The following is a 14717-nucleotide window of genomic DNA, read 5'->3' as shown; positions in this document are numbered from 1 at the left end:
GGCTCCAGAAGAGCCATCTCAGCTAGCATAGTAGCCATTAGAGAACTGTACACAATCCCTGAATAAGTAAGATCATGTAATAAAATTACTACATATCCATGATAGCAATTCAGTAAGGAATATTCCTCAATTAAATGGTAATAGTTATACTCACAAGTAGCTAAACACAAGTGATAAATGAAAGATAAACAGTCTTTATAAGAGGTTTGATTTTATATACTTACTCGCCTTCAAATTAAACTTGTCAAGAAACATTTCACTGTGACTTGTAAGTCTTTCATTTCTACTAGATAAATAGCAATTAAATATGGCATTAATAAAGAAAAAAAACTGTAAACAACAAAAAAATAAGTTTACCTGTCACAATATTTCAGGTCTGCCACTTCAAGACATCAGTACAGGGCTCCCCTCAGTGAACAAACTACATGCTACCTCCATATGCAACCAATTACATGCTGTTAGGGCCATCATCAGGGGGGTATAGTCCATACAACTGTTAGGGGCCCGGACAAACTAGGGGTGGCCCTGAAAGATCTCTCCGGGCCCCATGGTATGTCCAGGCCCCCTAACCCGGCCGCCTGTCTTCTGTCTGATATCTTGGCAGCTACCAGACACTGATAAGCTAGAAATGCATGGCGCGGTGACACCATCACTGCGCTCCCAGTCTATCTGTGTCTGGGAGCCGCAGCATCGCGCAGGCAAGGTACATGATCTAAAGCAATTATATGGGGAAGGGGGGCCCAGAGCATATTGGAGTGTGTACTGTTATGAGGGGAGGGGGACATGTACTGTGATGAGGGAGGGGGTCAAGTAATGTGATGAGGGGGAGGGGGACATCTACTGTGATGACGTGAGGACAGCAGAGCTTGTACAGCAAAGAGGGAAGGGAGCCATGTACAGTGAAGAGGGAGGGAGGCGTGTATGGCAAAGAGGGAGGGGGACATGTACGGTGAAAATGGTTGCGAGGGTGGGGCCTGGAGGATTATTTTAGGGCCTCTGTTTCTGATGGCAGCCATGCATGCTGTAAAACTTCTATTGCTGTCCTTTAGTAAAACTGTTGGGAGTGGTGTGGCTGATAAGTTAGTAAGGTAATTCCTAGGTGCAACATTTTTCCTTTACATGTAGGAAACACTTGCTGGGAACTCCTTCCATTTTACCTTTCTTTTCCTTTCTCTTTCCTTTCTCTTTCTCTTTCCTTTCCTTTTCTTTTTCCAGTGCTCTTAGGTTAATTTCCCTTCCTTTCTTTCCTTGCTATCTCTCCTCTCCCCCATAGCTGGTTTCAACATAATGCCATTTTAATAACAATATAATTTTAATGGCAAATTTTTCCAAAATCTCTCGCATTTCTGATTGTTTTCTTTGGATCTCCCTAAGATATCCAAGATTTCAATACAATACGGTTAATCTATAAACTGCAATATCGGCAGACCGTCAATGCTTTTTTGTGTGAAAGTTTCATTTACTTGTCCATCTAGCATATTTAAAGTTCACATCTACTTTACAGTCTTTTGAAACACATAAAATCTTTCTACAGCGAATTTTCCATATTTGCAGACAAAACTGAAGCACCTCATCAAATTTAAACTGCAACCACATTATGACCACCCCTTTCATTAATTTAAATATATCCTCCTAAAATACTGCTCAGTTTCATTTATGTCTTAAGTGAATGATGAGAGTGAGGAGACAATGGGACATGTTTATTACATGTAGAGTACCTAAAAATGTGTACAATAAAATAAGCTGATCAGACAGGATGAGTGTGCTCCTTGTGAGATAGTAGTCATTTGGACAGAGAGTGATGTGAAGGAACCCTGCATAAGAAGGCAGGACCGACCGTTAGTAGTAGAGAACCAAGGAGACAATTAAAGGAGACTGTGATGGGGAGAGGAACAAAGAGGAAATAGAAAGGGGAAAATAAGAGATGGAAACACAAGAGAGAAAATTACTATAGAATAGGAAATCGCACAGAAAAAGTGATAGAGAGTGAATAGTAAGGCAAATAGAGAAAGCTACATGGTGATCAGTTGAATAGACTAGAGAAGTGCACAGGAGTAGGAGTAAAAGGGCACAGAAAGATAGAGGATAAAGAAGATAGTTTTAAATGCAAAAAAATGAAAAATACTGTAGGGTCCGAAAAGATGGATAAGACGTAAGAAACTTAAAGAGACAGTACTCTTAGAAAAATAGGTTATTCATTAGTAAAAACCTGTAAAACATAGAATATAATAACTTATTTGTTAAAATTAGCACTTCTATGTTAATTAATTTCTTGTGGTTGTCCCTATAAATATTCTTCTCCTTGACCCTGCTGAAAAAGAACATTCTTTTAAAAGTGTTGCAGTCAGCAACACTCTTTCAGAAGACAGAAGAAGAGCAGTTACCTGTGTCTATCCAACAAGAGCAAAATACATGTCACTATTATGTTTGAATATTTATTTTATATCAGTTGAGGTGCTCATAGCAGTCCACTTTTATGTAGAAGTGCAACTCAAAGGTCTATAATATGTCCTATTAAAACTATATGGATGAGACCCATTCTCTGAGACCTCTGAGGTGACAGAGAATGTATGGGATTTTTCATGAAGGAAAAGGCCGTGAAACATCCTGCAAAGAAGGGAACATATATGCACCTTATTATCCCTTTGAATTATTTAAATAATACTATCCAACAAAATGGAATCTCAGATGTTTACAAAAAGTAGACTTACTTGCCTATTTCACACTTCTCAATTAACGCCCTAGATTGCCCAACTCTATCCAATGACTGATGCAGCCTTCTGCCCCTCGCGAATGCTGCTATCTTGGACCACAGGTTATTGTTCTTCAATGTTTAAAGAGCACATATACAAAAGTAGACACATTATATCACAAAAGGACATTTGTGCTTCAGTTTTCCAGTGTTGCAGTTCTTAAATGACCTTTAGTATCCTCTTACTGATAATATAATTTTCATTACAACTTAAATTGTTTTACAACATTGTAACTAAATGTGTAAATTATTGCACTTCTTTGCCTAATTTTTTTCTTACAAATGTATTTCTAACTCTAGACAAGCTATAAAAGGAGAATCATTTTTTTATGTTTGTCCACTAGTTAACTTTTTCACCTCCCATGCGGCTGAAAATTGCTGGCTGTATTTGGAGCTATATACATGAAGTAAAACATTTATATCTGTTGTTTCTTGTTCTTCACAGAGTTAGTAAATGTATTCAAATATTGAAATATATTCTTGCAATATTTAAGTAAGAACGAATGGCATAAATCTTAGAAATTAATTGCCTATGAATCCCATATAAATTATAGTTTATTTTATACTATTGTTTTCCATTACTCACAGTTGAATAATTTTTTCAATGCTTCACCATCAAAACTTATATAGATGTTCTCTGTCAACAGACAGCAAAAAATAATAATTATGTAGCATCTGTTGAAAATGCCTGTGAAAGTCTGCAGGAAAAAAAGAACTAAACCTGAAAAAACATGGTCATATCTTGAGATACAGCCTAAGATGATGAGCAGTGACCTTTTGTTCATCCATGTGAAAAGTTTGAAGCCTGCCTTGACATGATGCTTTGTAATATTGTAATTTTAATATATGACTTCCACAAATACTGAGGCTGATTCCAGAGGACCTTTTCACAGTAAAGATACCCCTTTCAACTGAAGTGTTCAGCTCTCAGCACGACTTTTTAATGAAGGTCAAACCATAAAAAGACAACAAGTTCCACCAACACATAAAAAGTGTCAATCACTATATTTGTTGTGCAGAAAGCTACACCATATAAATATATACCTCCAACCTCAACCCAATCTAAAACTTCAATTAAAACAAACAAATATGAAAATGAAGATATTCGAAATAGAATTGATCTTAGCTCAATTTGTTTATATAGATGTTATATGTTTCACCGATTAGAAACTGTCCACTGGATTGTTGAATGAGTTGATTGTTGAATAAGTTTATATCATTGATTTAACTTTTTAGACTATGCAGTTTAAATAATATATAGGGTCGCTGCTGCACCACTAAAATGCTCCTTTTGGATGCCACACAGTTAGCTTTTTGTAACTGATCTCAGTTTTACAGGAAAGTACATGCATATGTGGGCCAAAACGATGTTTCCTCTAGGGGCACATATGTTTGCACAGCACAATGGGAGGTGTAAGACAAATTCCCTACATTAAAGGAAAGAAAAAAAAATATTGTATACATCAATTTATATTAACAGTGCAGTGTACCCGATATTTTATTGTAGATGCAGAAAATGTATTAGTGCACCGATGTTAGACGCCCCTGTGCTCAGAGCTGCACCCTGATGACAACTGTTTCCAGGAAGAGAAGGCTGTCTGCATGGCTAATCAGGTAAGTTGTTAGGAACAGCAGGTAATTGCTGTTTTTGTTCTGCTGTTGCAGTGTTGTTGTCAGTCTGGGTGTAATCACATAAACTCTGATACCTGCCTTGATTGGTTACCACTGCTTTAAATACTTGTCAAGTTCACTGAACCTTTGCCGGTTATAGTGTTCACACCCTTGCGCCTCTGTGTTCCTGTTCCTGAGAATATTCTGTTCCTGTCTGATACTCAGTTTTGACCTCTGCCTGTGACCTGACCACCCTGATTGCTGCCTGGATAGACCTTTTGCTTGTGACCCCCGACTACATATATTGCTGCCTGGACATTCCCTTTCACTGTTGTTTGACTCTGCCTTTCTTCTGTGAGACCACTTCCTATCCGCAGGGCCATGGTGCTTGTTATATGACTCACCACTGTCAGCTGTGTTTCACCTTCCAGATTTACAGCTCCATTTTGGTCCAGCATCTTCCCTTGTACTGTGTTGCTCCCCAGTTCCATCCTCTACTCCACATTACCTAACTGTTATACCGGTGGAGATTGGTACTACAACCTATTTAAATGCAGTATACTCGCCTTATCTGATCCAGGTGCATCCTGCATCCTTGTTGCCATAGAGATCTCTGCTCAGTATCCCACTATCAAGTCCTCTGTGGTACCCACTTACCTTTGTTAAGGTATCACTACTCTATATAATATGTTTATATAACATTGTATGATTAAGCCACTGATACCACCATAAATTTAGTGAAATTAGTAAAGATAGTACTGGAAAAAATTAATCTATATTACAAAATTGTATTAGAAAGGGTTAAATATATTCTACTCTGATTGGTAGAAGTCTATTTAAAAGCAAGCCTGGATTCCTTCAAAATTATCTTTGATGAAACCACAACACCTGTGGAGAAACGTGTAAGTACATTATCATTTTTGCAAGAGTAAAAGGACCTAGAATCCGTGTTACAAGGAAACTGTGGGTGAATTATACAAAACGGAAAAGTGTGGATCCCGTACATTTGAACTCTCTATCAAAACGAGTCTGTGGTGGGTAAGGAGATTTCCAGGTAACTGGCTGTGTTATTTGCAGTGTGTGAAGGGGGACATTTGATCAGCTGAAGTCTGCAGGGTGAGAGACTGCTGACACAGACTTTATGTGTCCCATCTAAAGATTGCTCCCATTAAAACAGAGTCTAGGACTATATGTTCCATTAACACTCTAGCTCCCTCAATATAACAGAGTTGATCGTTGTGGTGGATCCTAATATTGATTTTAATATCTGATGCTTTCTTCACCTTTTAAGACTCTCCTTAAAATTATTGTAGTCCAAACTGAGGAAACTTTTATAAATGGATTTCACTATATTGCATTTTATGGCTAATATACAACAACAGAGTCCTTTTTTGTCAATTCTCTTGGATTTCGGTTAATATATGAATTTTATATTGTAACATGTAGTTTGTCCAGTATATGTTTTTAATAAAATATTTTTTTTAATTTTAATATAATTTTGGTGGTATTTTTATTTGGTTCAAGTGATATGCATTCTTTTATTTTGCTTTGTTTTATTTTCAGAGGCAATGCAAAGGTCAGACAATAGGGCGTCAGAAGTAGTATAGTACAGCAAAATAGCAAAGAGCTAATCACCGGCAGGGAAGCTCCCTGCTATTTAAACCAATGACACCTAATCAGCTTCATTAGTAGTGAGCTCCCTGCAGCCTATTGCTACAATTGTGATCATGTGATCACCTATTACATAGGAACAAGCATCCCAACTACCAAGCAACCAGGATATAGACAATGTGAGCCATTGCGAGAAGCTTTGTAAATATCCTTGTGTCAAGTCTATTGTTTGTAAAGTAGTCTCCTCATAACAGACCTGCAAAGATTTCCTGAATCCTTAATAATTGATATTGTATTTTGTGCAGTGCTCAGTTGATCATTGTTTTAAAGTCTCCACATATGCGAATGCTTACTGATTTACCTGTCTTCAATACTGGAACTATGATTAAATTCCCATACTTCAAGTCTCTTAAGCTCTGCCTCAACCCTTGGTCTGATAGCGTCAGCGGCGCACGGAGGATCGTCGACCCAAAAAAAACAAAAAAAAACCCCAGCTCCGTTTCGCCAGCGCTGTCCTATACAGCAGCCGCGGCGCTGTCTAAGAAGCGTCTGCGGCGGTGCTGTATACAATACAGCACCGCCGCGGATGCTTCTTTGACAGCGCTGCGGCTGCTGTATAGAACAGTGGCCACTTAGTTAGCGCAAGGGGGGTTTCTAGAGGCTCAGAAACCCCCCCCTGCGTGCGCCACTGAGCGTATAGTACAGGTCGAGCTTAGTGAAATTTTGGAGTAGCTTTTTTTATCTAATACAAAGCTGCCTTTCATTCCTTTGAGTCTTCCTTTCTATCCCATTTCTAAATATGGATTTTGCAACAGTTCATTTAATCTCTTAATTGTCGGATCAATATTTGGCACTTTAGATGTTGATACATACAGTGTTTTAATACACAAAGTCAAAATCAATATTTTTTAACCTTTCACGGACAAGCAATGCCGGCCCACCATTTTGTATCATAAAAACATAGAATTTGATGGCAGAAAAAGAACCGCCCATCTAGTCTGCCTATTGTTTTATTAACCTATGGTTACCTTAAACCTTATTTGATTGCTTATTCTTTATAAGGATATTCTTATGTCTATCCCAAGCATATTTAAACTGCTCTTCTGTATTAGCCTCTACCACATCTGATTGGATGATATTCGACTTATCCACTACCCTTCCTGTGAAGTAGTTTATCCTCAAATTTCCTCTGAACCTACTTCCCTCCAGTGTCAGTGCATGTCCTCATGTTCTAGTATTTTTCTTCCATTGAAGAATGTTTCCCTCCTGTACCTTGTTTAAACCCTTGATATATTTGAAAGTTTCTATCATGTCCCCCGTTTTCCTTCTCTGCTCCAAACTATAGATATTAAGCTCTTTTAGTGTTTCCGGGTAAGTTTTGTGCTGTAGGCTATGCACCATTTTAGTTGCCTTCTTTGTACAGTTTCTAATGTATTTATATCCTTCTAGAGATATGGCCTCCAGAATTGAACACAGTATTCTAGATGAGGCCATACCAATGACCTATACAGTGGTAATATTACTGCTTTCTTTCTGCTACTGATTTCTCTCCATATGCAGCCAAGCATCTGACTTGCCTTCCTCATTGCTTTGTTGCATTGCTTACCTGCCTTTAAGTGACCTGAAATAGTGACTCCTAGATCCCTTTCCTCCTCAGTAGTTTCTATTATAGTGCCATTAATACTATATTTAGCCTTTGGGTTTTTGAGACCCAAGTGCATGATTTGCATTTTTTGCCATTAAACTGTAGTTCCCACTCTCTTGACCATTCCTCTAATATACCTAGATCATCAGTCATTTGTTTTACCCCTCTTGGTGTGTCTACCCGGTTGCATAACTTTGTGTCATCTGCAAAATACTTTCCCTTCAATACCATTTGCAATGTCTCCAATAAAGATATTAAAAAGCACTGGTCCAAGTACAGATCCTTGGGGTACTCCACTGGTAACCTTTCCCTCATGTGAATGTACTACATTTACTATAACTCTGTTTTCTATCCTGCAACCAAGATCTTATCCATTCCACTGTCTTTGAATTCAATTCCAAGCTTCCAAGTTTATTTAGCAGTCTGTGATGTGGGACAGTGTCAAAAGCCTCACTAAAATCTAGATAAGCTATATCTACAGCATACAGCCCCTCATTGATCTAGTACTTTAGTCACCCACTCAAAAAAAGTAAATAAGATTTCTTTGTCATGATCTCACCCCAGTTAATCCATGCTGTTTTGGATCCTGTGAGTTACTGGATTTGAGATATTCTACAACTCTTTCTTTTAAGAGTGTTTCATCAATTTTCCTACTACAGATGTAAGGCTCCTTAGTCTGTAGTTTCTCGCCTCTTCCTTGCTTCCACTTTTGTATAGTGGGACTACATTTGCTCTTTTCCAGTCCTCTGGAATTACTCTTGTAACTAGTGACTGATTGAATAATTCAGTTAATGGTGTTACCAGCACCTCTTTAAGCTCTTTTACTATCCTTGGATGTATCCCATATGGCCCCATTGATTTATCCACTTTTAGTTTTGAGAGCTCTGTTAGAACCTTCTACTCTGTAAATGTACTTGTATCTACCTCATTTTTATGAGTATACTTGCAACTTAACTGTGCTCCCTTTCCTGCTCTTTCTGTAGTGAACACTGAGCAAAAATAATTATTAAGATGATCTGCTATTACCTTGTCTCCCTCAACAAGACTCTCACTCTCTGTCTTTAGTCTTATTATTCCTCCTTTAGTTTTTCTTCTTTCACTTATATACCAATTTACCTACTGACTGGGCCATATTCTCTTCAGCTTGTGCCTTTGCACATCTGATTACCTTCTAAGCCTCCTTCTGTCTAGCAAGATATACCTCTGTCTTCATTATTCTGAGTCGGCTTATATTTCCTAAAGGCCATATATACTTGTTACTTCTTTTGCAAACCACACTGGCTTCCTTTTCCTTGTACTTTTCTTAACCCTTTTGATACAAAAGTCTGTTGCTTTAAGTATTGCACTTTTTAATTTTTCCCACCTCTCCTGTACTCCTTTCAAGTTCTTTCACTCTGCCAAAGAGTCACTTACACATTTTCCCATCTCTACAAAGTCAGCCTTCCCAAAACCTAACACCTTTGTTCTTGTGTGGTATGAGTCGTTCTCTGTCTTCATACTAAACAATACTGCTTGATGGTTGCTGGATCCTAGGTTCTCACTCACATTTACATCAGATATTCTGTCACCATTTGTAAGAATTAAGTCTAATATTGCGTCTTTGCAAGTGGCCTCCCTCTCCATTTCCTTAAGGAATGCTCCTTGCAAGGAATTCAGAATGTCCCTACTTCTAGTGGAACTTGCTGAAGACTCCACCCAGTTCACATCACGTAGATTAACCTCTCCCATGATTATTACCTCTCCTTTTAAAACCATTTTATTGATGTATTGCAGTAAGTTCCTGTCCAGTTCTTCTTCCTGACCTGGTGGTCTATAGATCACCCCGGTACGAAGATTAGCCTTGTCCCCCATTTCTATGTTCACCCAAAGGGCCTCAGTTTTTTCTTCGATACTTTGTATTAAAGTTTTTATGCTTTTTTTCACATACATTGCTACCCCTCCTCCGATTCTTCCCACTCTGTCCTTCCTAAATAAAGTATATCCCGGTATAGCTATGTCTCAGTCATGATTTTCATTGCACTATGGCTCTGTAATAGTTACAATATCCAGATCCTCCCTTGTCATTAAAGCAATTAGTTCTGGAATTTTATTTCCTAAGCTTCTAGCATTAGCCCACATAGCTCTAAGAATTTTGTGTGAGCATCTTATGTTCCAATCTTCTATGTTTATCTCTCTCTGTGTTTATTTTGTTTTGATCTGCATTGTTTTCTGTTGCTGTGGATATGTTTTCTGTACTATTAGCCTGCAGAAACTATTTAATACCTAGCAAGAATGCACAACACAGATACAACACAAACAGATTTATATACTGTAGGCAGATAAAGAATAGTCACCTTATTCTGTTTCAAACTCACCGTTCACTTAAATTTGCAAGTTGTTTCACTTTAGGATGTAAGCTACTACAATGATCAAGCTCCAATGAGTCTTTTGCACATTTATGTGGAATCTCAGACAGCTGATTACAATAGACTCTGCCCTTCCTCTTAGTTTCCCTTCACACCTAAGCTGCGGGTTTGAAAAAGTGGGGATGTTGCCTATAGCAACCAATCAGATTCTAGCTGTCATTTATTTAGTACCTTCTACAAAATGACAGCTAGAATCTGACTGGTTGATATAGGCAACATCCCCACTTTTTCAAACCCGCAGCTTAGTAAATCTAGCCCCTAATATCTATAGTTATAATTTATGTGTGTTCTCTTTGTATTTCACATCAACTTCAACGTTCCCTAGAGAAGGCACTTTTTCTCCAGTATACGTCTTCAAAAATACATTGTTTTTTTTGTACTGCAATTTCTGCTAATGACTTGTAACACTATTTTCTTTAATAACAGAAAGGGCGGATCCTGTGTCCAGTTCCATTTTTTACATGACTCCTGGGACTTCAGGGCAGCACAGTGGCTAAGTGGTTAGCACTTCTGCCTTACAGCAATGGGGTCATGAGTTCAATTCCCGACTATGGCCTTATCTGTGTGGAGTTTGTATGTTCTCCTCGTGATTGCGTGGGTTTCCTCCGGGTACTTTGGTTTCCTCCCACACTCCAAAAACATACTGGTAGGTTAATTGGCTGCTATCAAATTGACCCTAGTCTGTCTGTGTGTGTGTCTGTCTGTGTGTGTTAGGGAATTTAGACTGTAAGTCCCAATGGGGCAGGGAGTGATGTGAGTGAGTTCTCTGTACAGCACTGCGGAATTAGTGGCGCTATAAAAATAAATGGTAATAATTACTTGAAGGTCTGATGCTGTTATTGTTATATGCCTTTTTACTTCCTGCATTCTTTATCTTTAAACCAACAGTGTGTGGATATAAGATCTGTCCACAATGGAAACAAGATATTCTCTATTTAAAAGACATTTCGTGTGACATATATTCAAGTCAATTTTGTTGTATTTCTGAGACATATATTGCTGATGTCTCTATTGAGTTTGCAGTACACACTGCACTGTCTAATCTTAACTCTGGTTCAGATAACAATCTCTTTTGATTGAATACTTTCACTGTGCATACCACACAGCAACCTATCTCTTATTGCATCTAAGCAACTGATTCCAAATTGACAGTGTTTAGATAACCATCTCAACTTTGCTACATCTTTCACCTTTAAAATCACTTATTTTATGAAAACAAAATCCTTCTGTAATTACTAACAATTCGGGGCTTAAATGGCATACTATAGCATGGGTTTTACTGTTGCTAAACTGTGCAACAAACTATGGGCCTGATTTATGAAGGCATGCATGCTGAAAGCAATGTGTGCTTGGATTTAAACTAGAGATGAGCGCACTCGGATTTTGTGAATCTGAGCCCACCCGAACCTTTCCGATCCGAGTCGGATCCGAGACAGATCCGGGTATTGGCGCCAAATGAAAACTTGAAACCGAGGCTCTGAGTCATAATCCCGCTGTCGGATCTCGCGATACTCGGATCCTATAAATTCCCCGCTAGTCGCCGCCATCTTCACTCGGGCATTGATCAGGGTAGAGGGAGGGTGTGTTAGGTGGTCCTCTGTTCTGGTAGATCTCGTGCTGTGCTGTTTAGTTCTGTATTGTGCTGTGCTGTGCTGTGCTATGCTATGCTGTGCTGTGCTGTGCTGTGCTGTGCTCTGTTCTGCAGTATCAGTCCAGTGGTGCTGTGTGCTGTGCTCTGTCAATTTTGAGTTCAGTGGTGCTGCTGGGTCCTGTGTGCTGTGTCCTGTTCAGTCCAGTGGTCCTGTGTCCTGTGCTCTGTGCTTCTAAGGGCATAGTTATTTCCCCAATATTCCCAAGTGTTTAAAAAATAAAAAAAAAGTTAATAATAAAAAAATACAAAAAACTAATTAAATTTTTTTTTAATTACAACAAAACTTGCCAAACCAATCCTGCAGTATAAGCCAATTGGTACTGCAATATTACCAAGTTCACACATTCAGCAGTAAAAGTCCAGTGGTACTGCTGCAATATTACAAAGTTCACATATTCTGCAGTATCAGTCCAGTGGTGCTGTGTGCTGTGCTCTGTCAATTTTGAGTTCAGTGGTGCTGCTGGGTCCTGTGTGCTGTGTCCAGTTCAGTCCAGTGGTCCTGTGTCCCGGGCTCTGTGCTTCTAAGGGCATAGTTATTTCCCCAATATTCGCAAGTGTTTAAAAAATGTAACAAAAGTTAATAAAAAAAAATTTAAAAAAATAAATTTAAAAAAAATTAAATTACAACAAAATTTGCAAAACCAATCCTGCAGTATAAGCCCATTGGTACTGCAATATTACCAAGTTCACACATTCTGCAGTATCTTGTGCTACATATAATGGAGAGCAAAAATTTGGAGGATAAAGTAGGGAAAGATCAAGACCCACTTCCTCCTAATGCTGAAGCTGCTGTCACTAGTCATGACATAGACGATGAAATGCCATCAACGTCGTCTTCCAAGCCTGATGCCCAATCTCCTAGTACAGGGCATGTAAAATCCAAAAAGCCCAAGTGCTCAAAAAAAAGCAAAAAGAGAAACTTAAAATCATCTGAGGAGAAACGTAAAGTTGGCAATATGCCATTTACGACACAGAGTGGCAAGGAACGGCTTAGGCCCTGGCCCGTGTTCATGACTAGTGGTCCATCTTCACCCAAGGATCTTAGCCCTCCTCCTCCTCCCCCCCCTACAAAAAATTGAAGAGAGTTATGCTGTCAGCAACAAAACAGCAAACAACTCTGCCTTCTAAAGAGAAATTATCACAAATCCCCAAGGCGAGTCCAAGGGTGTTGGTGGTTGTCAAGCCTGACCTTCCCATCACTGTACGGGAAGAGGTGGCTCGGGAGGAGGCTATTGATGATGTAGCTGGCGCTGTGGAGGAACTTGATGATGAGGATGGTGATGTGGTTATTGTAAATGAGGCACCAGGGGGGGAAACAGCTGATGTCCATGGGATGAAAAAGCCCATCGTCATGCCTGGTCAGAAGACCAAAAAATGCACCTCTTCGGTCTGGAGTTATTTTTATCCAAATCCGGACAACCAATGTATGGCCATATCTAGCTTATGTAAAGCTCAAATAAGCAGGGGTAAGGATCTTGCCCACCTAGGGACATCCACCCTTATACGTCACCTGAATAACCTTCATAGTTCAGTGGTTAGTTCAGGAACTGGGGTTAGGACCGTCATCGGTACAGGGACACCTAAATCCCGTGGTCCAGTTGGATACACACCAGCAACACCCTCCTCATCAACTTCCTCCACGATCTCCATCAGATTGAGTCCTGCAGCCCAAGTCAGCAGCCAGACTGAGTCCTCTCCAATACGGGATTCATCCGAGGAATCCTGCAGCGGTACGCCTACTACTGCCACTGCTGCTGTTGCTGCTGTTAGTCGGTCATCTTCCCAGAGGGGAAGTCGTAAGACGGCTAAGTCTTTCATAAAACAATTGACCGTTCAACAGTCGTTTGCCATGACCACAAAATACGATAGTAGTCACCCTATTGCAAAGCGTATAACTGCGGCTGTAACTGCAATGTTGGTGTTAGACATGCGCCCAGTGTTCGCCATCAGTGGAGTGGGATTTAGAGGGTTGATGGAGGTATTGTGTCCCCGGTACCAAATCCCGTCGAGATTCCACTTCACTAGGCAGGCGATACCAAAAATGTACAGAGAAGTGCGATCAAGTGTCCTCAGTGCTCTGAAAAATGCGATTGTACCCACTGTCCACTTAACCACGGACATGTGGACAAGTGGTTCTGGGCAAACGAAGGACTGTGACAGCCCACTGGGTATATGCATCGCCTTCCGCAGCAACAGCAACAGCTGCATCAGTAGCAGCATCTATAAAAAGGCTGCTCGTGGAAAGGCAGGCAACATTGTGTATTACAGGCTTTAATAAGAGGCACAACGCTGACAACATATTAGAGAAACTGAGGGAAATTATCTCCCAGTGGCTTACCCCACTTAGACTCTCATGGGGATTTGTGGTGTCAGACAATGCCAGTAACATTGTGCGGGCATTAAATATGGGCAATTTCCAGCACGTCCCATGTTTTGCCCACACCATTAATTTGGTGGTGCAGCATTACCTCAAGAGTGACAGGGGTGTGCAGGAGATGCTTGCGGTGGCGCGCAAAATTGCTGGACACTTTCGGCATTCAGCCAGTGCCTACCGCAGACTAGAGGCACATCAAAAAAGCATGAACCTGCCCTGCCATCACCTCAACAAGAGGTTGTGATGCGCTGGAACTCCACCCTCTATATGCTGCAGAGGATGGAAGCAAAAGGCCATTCAGGCCTACACAGCCACCTACGACATAGGCAAAGGAGTGGTGATGCGCCTGAGTCAAGCGCAGTGGAGACTGATTTCCGTGTTGTGCAAGGTTCTCCAGCCGTTTGAACTTGCCACACGAGAAGTCAGTTCCGACACTGCCAGCTTGAGTCAGGTCATTCCCCTGATCAGGCTGTTGCAGAAGCAGCTGGAGAAAGTTAGGGAGGAGCTGGTAAAGCATTGCGATCCAACAAAGCATGTAGCTCTTGTGGATGAAGCCCTTCGTACGCTTTGCCAGGATCCGAGGGTGGTCACTCTTTTAAAGTCAGAGGAATACATTCTGGCCACCGTGCTCGATCCTCGGTTTAAAGTGTATGTTGTGTCTCTGTTTC

Source organism: Mixophyes fleayi, chromosome 4 (genome assembly GCF_038048845.1).
Source record: "Mixophyes fleayi isolate aMixFle1 chromosome 4, aMixFle1.hap1, whole genome shotgun sequence".
In the NCBI taxonomy this organism is placed as follows: domain Eukaryota; kingdom Metazoa; phylum Chordata; class Amphibia; order Anura; family Limnodynastidae; genus Mixophyes; species Mixophyes fleayi.
Note: the sequence above shows the minus strand (reverse complement) of the source record.